The sequence below is a fragment of the Stegostoma tigrinum genome, chromosome 29, assembly GCF_030684315.1.
Source record: "Stegostoma tigrinum isolate sSteTig4 chromosome 29, sSteTig4.hap1, whole genome shotgun sequence".
Lineage (NCBI taxonomy): Eukaryota > Metazoa > Chordata > Chondrichthyes > Orectolobiformes > Stegostomatidae > Stegostoma > Stegostoma tigrinum.
This window is the reverse complement of record NC_081382.1, coordinates 16,734,929-16,749,195: the sequence shown is the minus strand read 5'-3', so window position 1 is coordinate 16,749,195 and position 14,267 is coordinate 16,734,929. Positions and strand designations below refer to the sequence as shown.

At 41.6% G+C, this 14,267-nt stretch overlaps 1 protein-coding gene and 1 long non-coding RNA gene across 5 annotated transcripts in view; one reads left to right on the top strand and one right to left on the bottom strand.

Moving 5' to 3' along the window:
* Positions 1-14,267, bottom strand: part of tncb (tenascin Cb) — a 315,004-nt gene that overhangs the window by 181,747 nt on the left and 118,990 nt on the right. The window contains exon 3 of one of the 2 annotated variants that reach the window (XM_048558919.2): positions 9,875-9,960. The exons of the other annotated variant lie outside the window; for it this stretch is intronic. The gene's annotated coding sequence lies outside the window, so the exon portion shown is untranslated. The remainder of the gene's footprint in view (positions 1-9,874; positions 9,961-14,267) is intronic. 2 annotated transcript variants of the gene reach the window in all.
* LOC125465427 (uncharacterized) overlaps positions 13,919-14,267 on the top strand; it is a 122,334-nt gene continuing 121,985 nt past the window's right edge. For all 3 annotated transcript variants that reach the window (XR_007250240.2, XR_007250241.2, XR_007250242.2), the window contains exon 1: positions 13,919-14,083. This is a non-coding gene — a long non-coding RNA (uncharacterized LOC125465427). The remainder of the gene's footprint in view (positions 14,084-14,267) is intronic.

Here is a 14,267-nt window from a genome sequence, read left to right as displayed (position 1 = left end):
TCTCCCAATTGTGATACAAAATGTAGCAACTTGTAACTGCTCTGGTTGCTCAATAAATCTGTTGCTACAACATAGTTCTGTGATTTTATTGAAAACCAAAACCAATTTTGCTTCATATCCCCTGTCATTCAAACCAGAATTGGTAGGGGAAAAGCTGGAGGCATTTTCTCTTAACCAGTGCTTTTACTGTGGCTCACAGCTTTGCTCTTTGCTTGTGGTAGCTCATAGCTCTGGGGCTGTCTGTTTGAACTTGCGCTTTCACTCAGCTCTGCAACATTCAACTCAGTGTTACTCTTGATAACATGGTTGTGTGCTCAATGCTGCAGTGTGCTCAACAAGAACTCTTTATTGAAGTGAACTTCAGATATCTGCACTTCGTGTGCCTCATGGTAGGGATCACATCGACTTGGCAGACCAGGATGGCTACTTGTACATGTGATAATGGGAACTGCAGATGCTGGAGAATCCAAGGTAACAAAGTGTGGAGCTAGATGAACACAGCAGGCCAAGCATCATCTCAGGAGCACAAAACCTGACGTTTCATGACGTTCATGAAGGGTCTAGGCCTGAAACGTCAGCTTTTGTGCTCCTGAGATGCTGCTGGGCTGCTGTGTTCATTCAGCTCCACACTTTGTTATCTTGGCTACTTGTACATGTTTGCATTTCAATCCAAACATCTAGAATATATTAATTAGCCATATTTTCAGGCCCAAGATGAAGAATAAAAAATCAAGCTGGGTGCAAAGATATGATAAGAACATTTGGAAAATCTTTTGAATGGAGACATTTCCTGATTTACTAATACACTGACTAAAACGGCCTGTGGGGATATAAGCAAACAGCTTATCTGGTTGAGTTAACATCATATAACAGTTAAATTTGTTTATGCTGCTAGTAGGGTTATGTGACAAACAGAGTGCTTAACAGCTTATCTAAGCATGTACACAACTACCACAATCTGAACCTAACCCATGTCACAAGGGTTCAAGTCAAATGACTGACTGAGCGAACGTCCAGTTGTAATTGGCTTATGTTCGCTAAGACTTGAAAACAAAATGTAATTTAATAAAGCTATCACTGTTTTATTGCTTAGAAATGTAAGCCGAACCTGGAATCAATGCAGTCACACACTTATTCTGGTCAACCATGATGTAACTCTCACTGTTTCTTAATAAAAATCCCTGAATTTTTACCTATTGATAAATAACCATTCTAAAGAAAGAAAGAAGAGACCCAACAACATTGTCAGGATTCTTAAAGACTGCAGAAACCTTGAGAATGGCCCATACACCCATCGGCGTCCCGGCGTAAGGACTCCTCTTTTAGTAAAACTTGATTCATGGAAATGATTTTCAGGGACAGTCCAACACGATTCTATTAAAAGAACCTTACGGCCAATAGAAGACGCGAACCCATAGCAAAAACTAAACATCCATATGGCCCTATAAACAGATCCAACGGCTGTAATATCAGAAACATAAAAACATTGTTTCAGGATGTCTAAATCTGAGCCCCAACAGCGTTAAAAGTGGGCAGGTCCCTCCCAATATATCTGAGGACGAACTTCTCTGAAATTTAAAAGAACACATTGAACAACAATTTGACCTTTCTACGACATTGTCCAAAAGTGTGGAAACTCCACAGGGCTGTAGTCCCCGGATGTCATTAAATGTGTTTGGGTTAAAGACAAAGAACAGATTCACTGATTTTTATGTGTTATGCAACAAGTCAGAAACCATCAAGAAATTATTAAGAAATCTAAACATGACCATAAAATTAATAATCTAAAAGACCGATTAAAAGTGGTCAGCACTGAACTAAAAACTTACTAAATTGGAACTCCAAAAGGAAAGGGAGGCAAACTCCAGCTCTAGCCTGCCTAATGTTCCATCACTCGCTCTTTATCCAAGTGTCCCTCCTGCTCCTCACTACTTGGAATGCGAACCTGTGGTCCAAACCCTGAATGAAATTGAGGGACACAGTAATTCTGATGATTCAGATAACAGGGGCAAAAAACCAGTGGGACTTTAATTTATGTCCGGTACAGACTAGGAGCCAGAAAGAAGAAAAAAAAAACAAACGATAAAAAGACTACAGTCAAAATTATACAGGCAATGACTAGAACACAAACCTACCAACCCCAATTTGGCTGAAAGGTGGTCTAAAGACCTACCCCATCAAAAAAGAGGAGATATGAAAACATGGAATTAATTGGAAAGACTTAAAAATATAAAGAGTCTCCATCCTACAGATGGAGAACAAGTATTGTCCATCATCCTAGTATCCCTACAGTGTGGAAACAGGTCCTTCGGCTCAATAAGCCTCCAATGACCCTGGGACAATCCCAGCCAGACTCATCCCCCTCTAACCCACCTAATCTATACATCCCTATACATACATACTCACACTGATAGTCACCCGAGGGCAGAATTGAACCCAGGTCCCTGGCGCTGGGCGGCAGCAGTGCTAACCACTGAGCCACAGAGGTAACACCGGCGGGCAACTTGTGAGGGAGGTGAAAGGGAAATTGGGTGATAATGGGGAAGACCTTGATGATGGATGGAAAGCTATTAGAAACTAGTTGAAGGATTATGCACCCTTCCCCCGAAAACTGGCTGGAATAAGATTTCAACTTGCCAGCAAAGAGGAAATGAGGAATTGAAAGATTACATAGAGTGTTTCGTGGTAGTCTGCGTTGAACACTCTAGATTAACATAGAACAGTACAGCACAGTACAGACTCTTTGGCCCATGATGTTGTGCTGACCTATTATCCTACTAAGATCAAACTACCCTGCATAACCTACAACCTCCATGTGCGTATCCAAGAGTCGCTTAAATGTCTCTAAATGTCACAATTGTGGCTAAGAATGACATTGGGCAAAAACATGCCTGTTCAAAAAGAAAATGACTGCAGGTAAATCCACTTCTAAACTGGAACCTGAAACCCAGAAAAACCCTCTGGCCGAACAGGTGTTATTGGAACACACTAGGGACTATCAGCCAAACACCAGGAAGCTCTCTTAAACCTCACAAAAAGCAATAATAGTCCACTTCCCACCTCTTAGCCCCCTTTTTAGCAGCTTCAAAATAAATTTCAGATGGTGGTTATATTTCGAAGGGGAATAGGGAAATTGATTCCCTTTTAGATCCTGGAACTGAATTGATATGTTTGCCTTTAATTGATGGGCTGATTTGACCTTTGATAGTGAATGGAGGAGCGCAGTTGTAGTTGGGAGGAAAACAGGACGAATTCTCAGAAAAACCATTGCCAATACATTTGGGACTGCACGAGATCTTGGCATTTGTATGGGTTGGGCCTGTGCAACCAGCGCTATTGGGAATGAATGTTTCAACCCAGATAAATTTATCGCTACATTTTGAGGATGATCATGTTACATGGTCAATACAACACCCTAAATAGGAAGAATGGCAGAATCATCCCACTTAGGTGAAGGATAAAAATGACTACGGTCTGTTAAAGATGACCCCAGTCACTTTACTGCAGTTGCCCCACCATGTATCAAACATTAGTCCTGCCTCCAATGCCGGTATTTTACCTGTAATCAAACAATGAGAACAGCAAGGTGTACTATTAAAAGCCCGTAGTTCATCTAATAGTCTGGTATGGTCAGTTAAAAGGCAGGACAGAACCTGGCGTCTAACAGTAGGCTACAGGAGACCGATGCAGTGTATTGGTCAAAAAGCACCCTTGGTTGCCGATCCCTCTACCGTTTTTAACTCTCTCTCGCTGGATCACAAATACTTTTCGGTGATAGGCATGGTCATTGGATTCCGGTCTGTCCCTTGGTCCCTGAGGTACAACCATAGCTTGCTTTTACGGTCCAACAACAACAATATACCTGGACACATCTGCTGCAGAGCTTTCACAGTGACTCTACTGCACGCCATTCGGCTTTGCAAAATCATTTGCGGGAATTACCTCCAATGGCATCCACAGTAATTCAATACATGGATGATATTTTAACAGCATCCCAGACAGGGAAAACATAGGGAGGATTCATGCATCCTCCTTGACCATTCACACTCTTGTGGCCATAAGGCCAACGTTAAGGAAGTGCAAATTGCCCCAACAAGAAGTAGAATACTTGGGGACAAAAGATTTCAGCAAGAAAGTGTGAAATAACACAGCTGCTATTCATACAGCCAAATAACCCACTACCATTCAGGAATTGAGATCTTTTCTGGGCCTTTGTAATTTCAACCAAAACTGGATTGATAGTTCTATACAGTTAGCTAGTTAGCTCAGCCCCTGAATAAATTACTAAATTTGAGAGAGGGAGTCCAAGGAAGCTGTTACACTCACCCCAGAGTAGCGTTCTGCCTTCCAACAAATCAAAACTGCTTTGTGCTCAGCCCCAGCTTTGGGCATCCCCAATAACGGGAGATCATTTATGTACACAAGAAGGACAGTCACATAAAAGCTATGCTCACACAGGAGCATGGTGACAGGCAGTGACCCATTGGCTATTATTCCACTCGGCTGGATTTTGTGGTTCCAGGATGGAGTATATACCTGGAAACTACATGTAGGGCTGTGATGGCCATGGCACCTATTGTACTTGATCAGAGTTGATTATTAAACATCGTCACACAGTTCATGCCATAGAATCATAGAATCCCTACAGCGTGGAAAGAGACCCTTCAGCCGAACAAGTCCACACCGACCCTCAGCGCATTTCTTCCAGACCCATTCCCCTTTCACCCCCTGAATCTACACATCCCTGCACACTATGGGACAATTTAGCATGGCCAACCTACGTAGCCTGAACATCTTCGGACTATGTAAGGAAACCTACGCAGACATGGGGAGAACATGAAAACTCCGCACAGACAGTTGCCCAAGCGTGGAATTGAACCCGGGCCTCTGGCACTCAGCCACTGTGCCACTCATGTTGTCCAGGAATCAGGTCTCCCAGGTGACAACAGCCCAGCAGACATTCTGGATTACCCTCTTGGAAGTGCCGTCATTCACACTAGACCGGTCAATCCCACGACTCTGCTCCTGATTTCAGAGGACTGAAAGGGGAGAGGAGGGGAAGAGACCCGATGATTTTGAAATGATTGTGTAGAAATTCTGCAGCATTTAGATGAGGCAGTTTGGGCAGCAGGAGAGGCTTTGCAGAATCTGGACCTGGTCCTTTTCACAGATGGCTCTTTGTTGAGAATGGCATACAGAAAGCAGGCTGGGCTGTTACCATCTTAGATGAAGTGGTAGCACAAGGCAACTTGCCTGTGGGCGCCGCAGCACAACAGATGGAACTATGAGCACTTACAGAAATCTGTAAATAGCGGAGGGAATAACTGCAAATATTTATAGAGACTCACTATGCATTTGGAACAGCCCATGATTTCAGACCCTTGTGACAGAAAAGAGGATTCCTTACAGCAGCCAGAACACCAATTAGAAATGGGGATGAAATAAGAGACCTCCTTAATGCTATATAATCGTCACAAAAAGTTTCAGCTTTGAAATGTCTAGCTCATACCTGACAGAACACCATGGAAGCACTTGGCAATATCTTAGATGACCAAATGGCTAGAATGCAGCTTCACGGGGAATTGCTCTAGTGGGTCAACAAATCCCAAAATACAAACCCTCACAAACAAGTTACAGGACTTAAAGATAACAGTGTGGAGCTGGAGGTGCACAGCAGGTCAGGCAGCATCAGGGGAGCAGGAAAGTTGACATTTCGTGTTGGAACCCTTTTTCAGAAATGGGGGACAGGGATGGGAGCTCCAAAATAAATAGAGAGAGGAGAAGTGGGGTTGGGGAAGGTAGGTGGGATGGTGATATGTGAGTGCAAGTAGGGAGTGGTAGAGATTGGTCAGTGAGGTGGTAGGTGTGGAGGACTTAAAGACCATGCAATAACAATGTTCTTGAGAGGAGAAGTAGACATGGATTGAAGCAGGGATTAAGTCATGGGAAAATAGTGTCTGGAGGCAAAGAGATGCAGATAAAACAGCAGCTCCTGTTGGGGTGTTCTGAGTAGTACAGACTCGGATCAAGGGACTCATTTTGCAGGTGTAGTGTGCCAGAAAGTATGCAGACTGCTGAATATTAAATGGGTCTTGCTCTGTCCTAATCACCCTCAACCATCAGGACAGATGGAACTCACAAATTGAACTCTGAAATAATGCCTAGCTAAGTATCATCAAGAATGATTGTCTTGGCCTCAAGCTCTACTTCTGGTCCTTTGTAGCATTCAAGCCACCCCGAACAGAACCACAGGCTGAGTCCTTTTGAGTTGATAATGAGCCAACCCATGTCTTTACCTGGCACAGGAGACCTTATGACAGTGGATTGCTATTTACTTAAAGTAATGTCAGGATCTAACCAATGCTGTCAGTTCTGCTTCCCAATAGGTGTCAGTAGCCTGGGGAGATCTCCCTGAGGGTGGACACAATAAAGACCCCAGACTGTGGGTCTACAATAAGAAAATACATAAAGAGCCACTGGGTACCAAGTGGGAAGCGTCATATCGAATTTTCCTTGTAATGGCATCAGCTGTCAAGGTGTGAGGCAAGAAAACTTAGAATCACACATCTCACATAAAGATAAGCAAGGCCCCCGATCCATCATGAAGATGCTGTTACTTTTATGACTCATAACTATACAGATCAACCTTGCAGCAGTGTTCTTCTTGTGAACTCATTGTAAACACCTTCTGGTATATGTCTTATGTTTATGCTGAGCCCTACTGTCCCCAGCTGCTGGGTTTGCTGTCACATTCCCATACATTCAAAAGGCAGTATCCCCCGAGACCCATTCCATTTAGTATGTCTGAGGTGGCAGAATGGGTCATTCACTAGAACGAATCCCTAATGGTTGGGGCTTGCATGGCTGCCACATCTTCCGCAGAGAGGTGGATACATTGGGTGGACACTGAAGGCACCTGAAACAAGTAGGAATCAGCAGGGTATAGCTTTCCAGCATTTGAACATTGGTGTCAACCTCAATTTAATGCCTCCATTTGTCACCATGACTAATACATCATGGATAGGAAAACTGGTACTTTCCATTTGTATCACTAGATTTGAGCGCAGGGATTGGTCTGCAGGTCACAGTAATTGTACCCAATATTTTAACGTCACACCTGATGCTTGGCCTCCAGGTAAACTTAATTTTATTAACATCACATCAGTGGGAACTTTCGACCATGTCTGGTTTTCTGACTATATAACTTGGTTTGTCCCATACAATGGCACGTATTTTGTTTGTGGATTCAAAGCATATGCCTGGTTACACCTGCCCCCCTCCAACCCCCAACATGGACAGGCTCCTTGCGTTTGCAGTCTCCTTTCCACGTCACATTTATGACCTCTTCGAAATTCACTTGACGGTATATAAAAGTGCATCACAGAAAACAGAATGATTCTTTGCTATTCTGCTATCCCTGTACAGAACTGCCAAACTAGCCAGAGAATCTATCAATAAGGCAGCTATCCAAGAATGCATAGCCAATGATGTGTCTCAGGCCCTTGGTAGGATTTATGCAAAATGATTGCCTTATGAGGTAACTCTATGCAGAATTGCATAGCTCTGGGCTGGATCTCAGCTAAGAAAGATGGCAGCTGGGCCATCATAGGTCAGAAATGTTGCATCTATATCCCTGATAACTCTGAGGAGATAATTGACTTGGTTGATGATATCCATGACAAACTCTAACAACCCACTTCTTGACCCTGTGGAGCTGGGCAACTGGCTGCTTGTGATCATTGGGTATGTCAATAGATCAGGGTACCGTAGTTTGTCTTTTCGTAATTCTTGTCCTATAGATTGCTTTCATGTTGCTTGGATGTTGTATTCAACAAATGCTAAGGCCTAAAGTTCGATACCTTGAAGTTCGCCAATGCCCTGGGAACTCTATGTATTATTGTTCGCTTGTTTTGCTTGTTTGATTCTGTTTGGGAAGAATCAAAAGTGAGAAAATGTGGGGATCAAGGAAAACAGCTTATCTGACTGAGTTAATATCATATAATAGTTAAATTTGTTTCTGATGCTAATAGGGTTGAGTGACATATAAGAAAGCAGCTTAACAGGTTGAGTTAATATCATAAACAATTAAATTTGTTTCAGTTGATAATAGAGCTATGTGATAAACGACGTGTGAACAGCTAAACTAAACACGTACCCAATTACTACAAACCAAACCTAAATGATGTTGCAAGTGTTCAAGTCAAGTGGTTTACTGATGGAACTTCATATTGTAACTGGCTTATTGTGTTGCTAAGGCTTAAAAACAAAATGTAATTCAATAAAACTATCAGTATCTTAATGGTTAAAAATTCATGACAAACCTAGAATTAACACAGTTACATGCTTATTCTCGACAACCAGAAAGTAACTGTTATTGCTTTTTAATAAAATTCCTCAAATTTTTACCTATTGACAACTGGTTATTCTAAGAAGGAAAAAGAGAGTATCTAGCAAATCCAATATGAGCAGATCACTCTACGGATTGATTCAAAGTCATTTTCAATCATTTAAAATTGAGTTATTCACAGAGACTGACAAACTCGTCTTTAGTTTTATTTATTAAATTGCATCAAGTTATTACTCTTGAATAATACATATTTTAAAATAAACTTTAAAAAAAGCAAAGTTACATTTGAAATGTTGCCTAGTCATGCTGGCTCATGGTTAGTTCTGAGCGGAAACTTGTAGAAAAAAAAATTTCTTGGTGCTGTTTCTTAGAGATTATGCAATTTTAGAATGGAATAGAATCCATACAATGTGGAAACAGGCCTTTGACCCAACAAGTCCACACCGACCCTCAGAACATCCCACCTAGACCCATCCCCCTCTAAATGCACCTAATCTACACATCCCTGAATACTATGGGCAAGTTAGCATGGCCAATCCACCTAACCTGCATCTTTGGACTGTGGGAGGAATCCGGAGCACCCGTAGGAAACCCATGCAAACAACGGGAGAATGTACAAACTCCACGTAGATAGTCACCCGAAGCTTGAATCAAACCCGGGACCCTGGTGCTGTGAGGCAGCAGTGCTAACCACTGAGCCACCGTGCCAATCAGCATCAGAATCACTGATTTGGTAAAATTGTGGACATTTTAGCTGACATAACTTTATACATCCAAACTTTAACAACAAGGAGAGCCAAGGGAACAAACAGAAACCCTCACTGTTAAATTTAGTTCAGCAGTGATGTTACAAGCCCACCCAGGACTGGCTAGACTTCTGAAAGCAAAAAAATAAACACACTCATCATATTGTGGCTTAAGATAGGAATTACATAATGCAGCTTATTAAAAATAACATGAGCATGGATAGAGTAAACTGTAATACTTTTCAGAATCCTTTACCCATGCTCTTAACTCTTGTGGTGGAAATTAATATACTGCTCAAAATTTCACCAACTTGACCGATAGTAAACTCAGTGACATAAATTAGAATTGGATTTCTTTAGATTCAGCTACCGGAAGAACTGCTGCACTTGGGATTGTGCTCCAGTGACCCCACAATTCCTTTTAGTCTTTGAAGTTTAACCAGAACAAAGGAACTCTCAATATTTGCTTCATGGCTTTATGTAATATACTCCCAATTGCATTTGGAATCTGCAGCTTAAACGTATTGGTTGAGTGCACTAACTTTTCATGGTGGAATGTCCTTCCATCTGCTGTTGGAAGGAAAAAGCGTGAACAAGACAAATTGAGAGCCTTTCATTTTGATGATTAATTTCCCATTAAGTGCTCACCTTCCAATGCTGCTCATCTACCTCTCTGAGGGGTTATTATTAAGGCCAAAGGCTTATGTAACAGGTATTGAACTAAGATATCCACTTACGTCACACTATCTAACCCGAGAGGAGAGAAGCAGGTTGTACTTACCCGATGATGCTATAGGTCAGAAGTCTATCCTCTCACATTCAAGATTTTGGACTGGTTCCAGCAATAGGTGAAAGGTCATAGTGCAGCTGTAAGAAGTGAAAGAGGATCAGACAACCTGAAAGCTGTTCTTTATGAGCGAGAGCACGATTCGGAATTCTAATACTCAGAATGATGAACAGTGTGAGAAATAGATGATCTTGCTGCAGAGGAGTGTGTCATTGCAGAGGCTGAGATTAAGTTCCATAATTGGGGCAGCTCAAAGAAAGCATCTTAGGATAGAAATCCATCTTGTGCCATGGCAAGAAAGGGAAGATACCATCATTATACATGGCACCCGAGATTCAGCTCTATTGTCGTCAATGGAATTTAATATCAGACATTGCACGGAACATGAGGCCAGTTAGATGTTACTTGTTTTGTGACACTGACTGAGATGAAATTCCAGCCCTTAAAATGGGACAAGAGAATGATGAGCATTCAGTTACCGAACTCGGTGAGACGGATTTTTTTTTAAAGCACATCTATTTCTCAAAAGAGAAATGAGTTGTCAAATAACTTTGTACAATATCATAGCAATAAAGAATTAAATTAATGCAGGTTTTCCTTTTACTGGACTAAGGGACCCTATGCATAGAGGAAGGTTGAATTGGCAGATAACATGAGCGAGAATGCCACATTACGTTTATGTAATATAAGATGGCAAGTTTTATTATGGGCATGAGATTCTCCTTGCCCCTGCTTACTTGATGCACTGCACCTGGGGTGCTCCTTTACATTCACACACATTTAGTGCAAAAATAATGCCTCTACTATTTCTAGTCATCCAAAAGCTAAATCTCCTGAATTGCCAAGTACTGGAAATAATTAGTCAGAGGACGACTAAGGTGCCAGGCTGGGGAGGTGCAAGTGCATTAGTGAGGTGAGGAGAAGACGAATGTGTTTTTACTTCTGCATGGGATGTGGGTATTGGTGCACATTTTGACTCTTGAGTCAAATGGCTTGTGCTGCCATTTCAGAGAAGAGTTAAGATTCACTCACAATGCTAGGAATCCCCTGTAATCCAGAACAAATAAGGACAGCAGAGTTTCTTCCCTAAAGGATCTTAGTGAACCACATTTCTTCTTTTACAATCACCGATGTTTACATGGATTCCATTCGATGAGCTTTCAATTCCAATTGTATTTGCATTTTAACCATTTGCCAAGATGGGACTTAAACTCATGGGTCTAGGCCTGAAACGTTAGCTTTTGTGCTCCTGAGATGCTGCTTGGCCTGCTGTGTTCATCCAGCTCCACACTTTGTTATCTTGGATTCTCCAGCATCTGCAGTTCCCATTATCGCCGCAACATTCATCTGGATTACTAGCCTAATGACATAACCACGGTGCCACAGCCTGCAGGATGGCTAAGGTGGGTGACGGACACAGGTATACTTGATATGTATGTCATATCTGGAATGATCTTCAGAAAAGTTGCTAACTCACATTTGGTCACCTGGGAATATACCTTAAACAGATCTTCCGATAGGAAGATAGTTGTTGCTGCAGCAGAGTAGCCTGGAATTGTGTACTAGGACGTTCTGGAAGTCCAAGCTGACTCGGTGGGGATTGTCAAGGAAATTGAAACTTCAGACGGGCATTTACAAAGTGTCCGGAATGTTTTGAAACATATCCACACCTGGTAGAGTGGGAGACATCGAACAATTCTGACTGATTGAAACTTAATAATTGCACAGGAAAAATGAGAGTATTAAAATCAATTTTAACTACCAGGTAATTATTAAGATGGTTTCCCCCATTCTTTTGCATCTGATACCCCTGTCCCTCACCCATCTGGCATCATATCAGGTCAAAGCAAGCACAAATTGCACATCACAATGGAACTTTATTCAATTCACAGCAAATGCTCAGATGATTCTCCGATTATGGAATACATCAAGGGCACAGAATCTCTGAGTTTAAACAGAGCACTGATCATTGGTAGCACTCTCACCTTTCAGTGTCAAGGTTCTAGATTGAAGTGTACTCCAAGTCTTGGGCAAAATAAACAACACTGATGACATTCCAATGAAATATTGATGGAACACTGCATTGCCGTAGATTCCATAATTCGGATGGGACATTAAATTGGCACTCAATCTAATTGTATGTAATTGCTTATACAAGGTTCCATGGCACTGTTTTGAAGAAAAACAAGGCAGTTGTTCGTTTTGTTCTGGTCAATATTTATCCTCGATCGCATCATAAAAATATTGCTCATTATCCCACTGTTATTTGTGGGAGTTTGCTGCGTACATATTGGAGACCATGTTTCCTACATTGCAATAGTATACAATTCAAAAGTATTTAGAGTCATAGAGCTGCACAGCATGGAAAAAAGCCCTTTGGCCCAACTCGTCTATGCTGAACAGATATCCTAAATTAATCTAGTCCCATTTGCCAGCATTTGGGCAAATTCCTCTAAACTCTTCTGATTCGTATACCCATCCAAATGCCTTTCAAATATTGTAATTGTACCAGCCTCCATCACTTCCTCCGGCAGCCCATTCCATATATGCATCACCCTCTGTGTGAAAAAAGTAGCCCCTGAGGTCCCTTTAAAACTTTCCCCTCTCACCTTAAGCCTATGTCCTCCAGTTTTTGACTCCCCCCTCCTGGGAAAAGACAAAGCAAAACTGTTGATGCTGGAATCCAAAGAAGACAAACAGGAGGCTGGAAGAACACAACAAACTAGGCAGCATCTGGAGGAAAGGAGCAGTCAATGTTTCAAGTATTATGCTTAATCAGGGCTGGATTTGTGGGTAGGCAGAGCTGCAGATAAAGAAAAGAGGGGAGGGGTGGTAGTGGAATGGTAGTGATAAGGTGGACACTGGTAGTATGTACAACCTGATTGAGGATGAATCCAGTTGGTGGCTGGTGACCCTCCCTTCCTTCCACTAACTAGATTCATGCCATCCAATGACCAACCAAGTCATACCTACTATCAATGTTTATTGGTCCAATGGTTACCACCATTCCCCTACCAACCCTCCGCCCCACCCTTCTCTTTACTTGCAGATCTCCCTACCCCAGATCCAATCCCGAAGAAGGGTAATACCCGAAACATTGACTGCTCCTTTCCTTTCCAGGTGCTGCCTGGCTTACTTCTTCTTCCAGCCTCCTGCTTGTTTACCTGAGGAAAAGACTGTCCATTGGTCATAACAAGACTTCAAGTGGTTCTTGGCTTTAGGGGCTAAGTACGCTATGGTATGTGGCAGAAAGTAAAGATTTGCATTTATATAGTACTATTCACAACCAGTCTTGTCAAAGTGTTTTACAGCCAATGAAGTGCTTTTTAGTATAGTGACTGTTCTAATGCAGAGAATGCAGCAACTAATAAGTACCCAGTAAATTTCCATAAACAACAATACAATAATGAAAGATTTCTTTTGGTGTTGTTAATTAAGGGATTAATTTTGGCCGGGATACTAAAGATAACTTTGAAATGGGATCATTTGCATTCTTCCACGTAGGCAGCTTTGGCTGTTGTTTAACATTTCATCAAAAAGACATTATCTCTGACAGTGCAGTGCTCCCTCAATACTGTACTGGTGCGTCAGTCTAGGTATATAGGTTCTGTGGTGTGACTTGAATTTGGAACCTTGCCACATAGAGGCAAAGTAAATTGAATGAGATGAAAAAGAAGTGAAAATTTCCATGTTTCCCAGTTTTGTGCCTCCAAGGATCATGCATTCCTAATTGGAAAAACCTATCCTGGAAGGCATTGTTGGCAATTTCCAAAACACTTGGCATTTCCATTATCCATTGCAGTGCTGATAATTTTAAATTCCTAAATTTGAGTATTTCTAATGTTTGTAAACATTTTGTGGATGAATGTTTAATTTTAAACAAACAGGTTTATTTATCATACAAAGAGTTACACAGTCAAAGCTTTAGGTTTAACACTTTCTGGGTACTTTGAAAGGAATGATGGTTAAGGCAGTGGTGATTAAGCAGTTAAATGGGTAATCCAGTTTTGAATGTGTTATGCAGAGTACAAACACCATTTTTGTTCAAAGTGCTGTTGGATTGATTTTGCAGATGTCATTTGCTTTCCTTTTCCCACTTCAGCTTCCTCCAAAAGGCTGAGATGATATTACACAGACCATTGCAACGCCACCTAAGTGCAAACATGAACTAATATGGTGTGGAAGAATACGTAAATGAATTTGGTGAGTTCAGCTCCTGATTATGTACCGGATGTCAAAAACATGCTGTGAACAGGAAATAATGTAGAATTCGTGAAGCGGGCTTTCTTTTTGTTCCATAGAATCAAGAGACACAGGGAGGGAGAAAATCAGGATAACAATCAAAACTGGGGCATGTTATGTCAATGCAGTCTCAGCTTTTTAAGTA